The sequence below is a fragment of the Pseudochaenichthys georgianus genome, chromosome 6, assembly GCF_902827115.2.
Source record: "Pseudochaenichthys georgianus chromosome 6, fPseGeo1.2, whole genome shotgun sequence".
Lineage (NCBI taxonomy): Eukaryota > Metazoa > Chordata > Actinopteri > Perciformes > Channichthyidae > Pseudochaenichthys > Pseudochaenichthys georgianus.
The window spans coordinates 7,413,320-7,419,118 of NC_047508.1; the positions used below are offsets into that span (position 1 = coordinate 7,413,320).

At 42.1% G+C, this 5,799-nt stretch overlaps 1 long non-coding RNA gene across 1 annotated transcript; it reads left to right on the top strand.

Annotated features, from left to right (window-relative positions):
• Nucleotides 1-267: 267 nt before the first annotated feature.
• Nucleotides 268-1,608, top strand: LOC139433957 (uncharacterized). Its single transcript, XR_011643350.1, has 3 exons — nucleotides 268-338; nucleotides 1,160-1,239; nucleotides 1,571-1,608. It is a non-coding gene; the product is annotated as an uncharacterized lncRNA (long non-coding RNA).
• The last annotated feature ends 4,191 nt before the right edge of the window (nucleotides 1,609-5,799 follow it).

Sequence of the window (5,799 nt, forward strand, 5' to 3'; positions counted from 1 at the left end):
GAACTACACTGTTTTATCAAAAACCAAAGTGCCAAGCAGTAACTTGGTAGGCATGTATTTCAGCAGGAAATGTGCAACCCAGAGTACATTTACCAACACAGACTATATAGAAATATTTGTAAAAGTTGTTCATGCGTTATTAAGTGAATATAGCATTAACCCTCCCGTTGTCTTTGGGTCGGTTTTCATGTATTTTTGAATAAAGGTCTCCTTTAGGTGATCCAGACAGGCTGGACCAGTGGGTGCTGAACATCCGGAGGAATACATGGACCCCCAACGTTTCTTCTCGCATGTGCAGTGCACACTTTGAGAGTCATCCCTTCAGCACGGACTCATGGGTACAGATCCTGCTTTAAAATAATAATAACTTGGTTCTATTTGTAAGTGTAAATTGTTGTTACTAATTAAATACATGTTATACATCATACAATGCTAAATAATTGTTATGGCACAGCTTGCACATCAGTGATGAGTAATGTTCTTTTGATTAAAGGCCAAATTAAGATTTTGCCAGTTAAGTATAGAAACAAAGAAATCGATTTTTTTTTGCAAACCATCACATTTCTCTTCAATTTATGCAAAGACTCTTTATCATAGATAGAGAATTGCCATTTCCCCCACATACTCTATGTTAAAAACAGATGAATTATATTACCTTTTTTTACATTATTTTAATAGCAAAATTCATTCATCTGTTGTCATCTTATAACTTATTTATCTTAACAGCTATCACTGTAAAAAAAAAAACGATTTAATGTAATTGTACTATACAATATGTATCTTTACATTCTGTTCTTGCATATGTCTTATTATATTTACGTGTATATAGATTTCTGCCTGCACTAATTTATTATTCTTAATTTAATTTTGAATTTCTTTTATTGTTTTGTCTTATATAACTATGTTGCATTGTTGGAGGAGCTCGGGACAGATGATTTTCATTGCCATTCCTACACTGTAGCCTATGTGCTATGACATAAATCCTTTGAATCTGAATCTTGGAAACACGTAATTGTTGAATAGATTAACTGCATAGTTAACATGTTGGCCCTCTATTGTCTTTTATAATGCACTCTTACATTTAAAACAACATTATTCAAAAGAAAGTTGAATACCTCAAAAAGTTATTTTATGTGTTTTTGTTTATTATTTTTATTAGGGAAGGAGATGCCTGAAAAACACTGCAGTGCCCACCATTTTGTATTTCACCAAAGAACAACAGCCTGGAAGGAGAAGCAGGTGAGTAGCAATGACGAGGTCAGTGACACTCCTAGTTTGACTGTTAACAGCAAGGAGGAGGAGGTTGCAGATGGAGACCATGGTAGTGGTGAAAACAGTCTTGCTGCTGATCAGAGCAATATCATTATGATACAAGGCACGCCTGAAGAAGCCTTTGTTGTTCCACATGTGGAGCGTAATGACATTCCAACAGCCAATGCTTGTGAGGAGGATGTTGGTTTGGGTAGCAGCAGCCAACAAACAGACTCCGCCTCTGTTCACTCTCACACTTGGGCTTTAAACCAAGTACTGAATGCATACATTTCTAACATGTGATCTTTCTTTCATGTAGGACGCTTGAGGGAAGTTGCAACGCCTCGGCCAATGGGATGTATTTTCCACGTGAAAGACATTGAAGGCATCATTTATAACTTGAGACAATTTTCCAAAAGTGATGACTTGTATTGGCTTAGGCAGTAATGGATTACATCTAACACGAATCAAGATCGTATAGAGAAAAAGGGAAGTGTAATCCTTAGTTACATAGGAAGAGATGTAATCGCATTAGTTTGACTTTTCTAATAATAGGGAAACTCAGGATTACAATCTTATTCAAAACCTAAAAAGAGCATATAGTGCTTGTTGTAAAATTATCAAATGGTATCTCTTCTCTGGAAGCCGTACTGTTCTGTAGACTAATACTTTCATTGTGAATCTGTACCTACTAGAGATGTTAAGATTCACCGATTCGCATCGGTGCACCGGCATAAACGTTCAAGATGCGAGTGCACCGGTTGAAAGAGTGCACATCGGCTACAGTTTGGGTTGAACTCGCGATGCATCGATTGCGTAGCGTCTTTGCATCGGTAAAAAAACGATTCATTCATATAAAATCCCCTCATCTTGTCAACGCTCAGCAGAGACGATCTTTGATATTTGCTTCGCCACTACGGAGGCCGAGAGTCTCAGTTATCAACCCACACGGAAGTTGAGGAGAAAGAGAAACACAGGGCACCGAAAAATACCTACAAATCAAACGTTTGGCAACACTTCGGATTGTTCAAGAAAGACGGTGTAATAGTCCTTTATGCTATATAGTTGACCGCAGGTCATGGAGAGTAATAAGGTATCCGTAGACCTTTGTATGAGGTATCTTTATTACTTAACAGGTCTACAGCCATGATACATAGATCCGTCCTAGATGCGGGCTTGCATACACACAGTATCACCCCGCAGCCGCACCCCATCAGTAACGTCCTGATGGTATATGTGCGCGGCACTATATACTACGGTCAACTTGAAAAATCGCTCGCAAATTGTTAACGATGCCGAGCCACTTTAAAGTACACAAGTAGTACGAGGAACTTAGCGACGCACATAAAGAGGCGACATGGGGTCTGCGGCTGAAAAGAGAAACCTGAAAGTTAGACTATGAGTTAAATCACTCAGTGAGGTGTTCCGTCAGAGAGAGTGGTGTTTAGTTTACAGCAGCCTGTGACGGTCAATAATAATTTAAATGTCTTCCTCACTATAAGCAGTTATGAAATACCTGTTTGTGAAAGGTTATTTATATTCTTTATTGTTATAGAACCCACTGGTGAGTTAGCCTATGAGTGTTAAGCACATCAGGCTGGCAGCTGTATGGGCATGGCACCATGGTAGCTGTTATTTGTTAATCATGAGCAATGCATCCTTACATTGTTTAACTGTGAGGTGTTATACAATTGTACTGTACTCTGGAGAGCTTTTAAAGGTAAAAAAATAAACGGCATGATGGGATGTGCAGTACCAAATATGTAAAGCACTTGTTTGTTAATGTATGATTTGCTGCATATAAGGAATAAAACAAAAATCCTCTGTCGTACCATATTGAAGTATCATTATTTTTGCATAGTGTTGAATCGCATCGTATCGCACCGAATCGCATAATGTTGAATCAAATCGTATCGAACTGTATCGCAACAGGGGTGAATCGTATCGTATCGCATCGCCTGGTGTTTCAAATGTATCGTTAATGTATCGTATCGTGGCAACGTATCTAGATGCGCATCGCATCGGCCTCAGTGATGGAGATGCACATCCCTAGTACCTACTGCCTGAATCTGCTTTATGGTATTATATTATACATTTCAGTAAACACATCATATTCATATTTCTTCTCTCCTGTGTCACTGTCGAGCCGTTAGTGGCCGACTCCGCCTACTAAGGGCTTCACGGCAACTCTGCAGAATCCTATGGGTGACGTCACGGACCCTACGTCCATTTATATATACAGTCTATGGGCGGAACAGATCACTGGGCGGGGCAGTGCGAGCGGCGCTGGCAAGCACAGCGGGATGCATTGCCTGCTCTTCCCCAGCCCCCCCGCCAACACCCTGCATTACTGCCTCCCCCTCCCCTTAACAGTCAATACGACAGGCAGGCTCAACAGGGGCAAAACGGTCAGCAAAGTCAATTTAACAGAAGATAGAGGTGCCATCATGAAGAAATAGGGTCAAATTCACAGCATTTCCCCATTCAAGCAGCAACAATTCGCCTTTCCAATAACCCGCGTGAAGATCCGATTATGCCCGTTGATTTCAGTGGTAAGGCGGTAGACATTTTGATTGACAGCGGAGCAACATTATCAGCAGTGCGCACGAAGGAAAAAGTGTGTGAAGCAACCAATAATTTTGTTACAACAATGGGAGTTTCTGGCATTCCTATGTCCGAGCCCGTTTCAGAGAAAACTAATATTTCAATTGAAGGATCACATGTCCAACACTCTTTCATTATTTCAGATGGAAGTCCATTAATCTAATGGGCAGAGATTTGCTTTGTAAATTACAGGCAACAATACATTGCACTCCAGACGGATTGTTTTTGACTATTCCTGACAGCAAAGTCTATCAAGCTGTCCAATTCATTCAATCATCTCAGGACAACCTTTATTGTTGGTCATTTCCAGATTTCAACATGATTTCTGTTTTCTCAACAACAGGAATTCAGAAAATTGCTAGCATTTCCCCTGTGTGTGCTTCTTTAATGTCCCTTATGCGGCCTGTATTGAATTGTCACTGCACAGCTGCTTTTAACCCATCAGATTACTATGCACTATCAGTAAGAGGTTTTTGCAACAGCTCAGATCAGTTGGAATGTGAACAGTTTCTATTTTTAGGACCCCAGGGGTGTGCATTGCCTGTTAGGCTCACACCCTCACAGCAGGCTCTTTATGCTGCAGACACGATCCCTCACCTCACAATAGCGGTCACTTCAGGAAGTGAACCTGAGGAAGTGGGGGCCATGGCAGCCCACTGCCATGCTCTGCTGAGGGCTGCAAAAGCTTCTCTCACACACACACACACACACACACACACATGATCTAATTAACCTCGGAGAACAACATTACATGCTGCATCTCTCTGAGCAACTTTCTCTCCCTCAAAGCACATTTCTTTATTTACAGCCACCTGCACCCACACAATATGGACCCCCTTCAGATTTTTCTGAGGTTCCGGCCACATTATGGGCTAAACACAAGAATCATGTGGGGTTTGTTTGTTCAGCCCCTCCACACAGATTCACACTTAAAGCCAATGCCAGATTGCCAGCTATCAGACAGTACAATGTATCCCATAGAGCCATTTTGGGAATTGAAGGAGTCATCCAATCTCTGCTCGATCAAGGCGTATTAATCTATACGTCCAGCCCGTGTAATACTCCATTTCTGCCCATACCTAAACACAATCGCCCTGATGAGTGGCGTTTTGTCCAAGATTTGCAAGCTATTAACGCTATTGTCATTCCAACAGCTCCTATAGTGCCTGACACTAATTCAATTCTTGCATCACTACCGTCAGATTCGAAATGTTACACAGTAATTGATTTGTGTTCAGCATTTTTCTCTGTTCCTCTGCATCCAGACAGCCAGTATCTGTTTGCATTTACTTTTAAAGGTAAACAAATCACATACACGCGCCTCCCACAGGGGTATGTAGAGTCGCCCACTGTGTACGCTGCAGCTGTTAAGAGAGATCTGGACACTTTGGTCCTTACAGGAGGTAGTACCTTGCTTCAGTACGCAGATGACCTGTTGTTAGCTTCTCCCAACATGGACGCATGTCGCATCGACTCCATTCTGCTCATGAAAAGACTTTCTGAATGCGGACACAGAGCATCCCTGGCTAAGTTGCAGTACTGCCAGACTGAGGTCACATACCTGGGTCACATTCTGAGGGATGGACACCGACTCCTCTCGCCAGCAAGGATTTGCCTTTTGAACAAAGTGGCACCACCCCGCACAAAGAAAGACATGCTGTCTTTTTTGGGCATGGCTAACTATTGCAGACACTGGATATACGAGTACGCTGCGATGGACTCTGTCCTGCGTGCTGCCACTCTGCAGGCTGCTCCTAACATTGTTCAATGGTCTGAGGACATGCACACAGCTTTTCAGGACTTAAAGCGAGCCCTGACATCAGCTCCTGCCCTGGGGCTCCCTGATTACCATCAGCCGTTTCACCTGCACGTCCATGAGAAGGGGGGCTTCGCAACGGGCATCTTGGTACAGAAGCATGGCTCTAATTTCCGGCCTGTTGCATA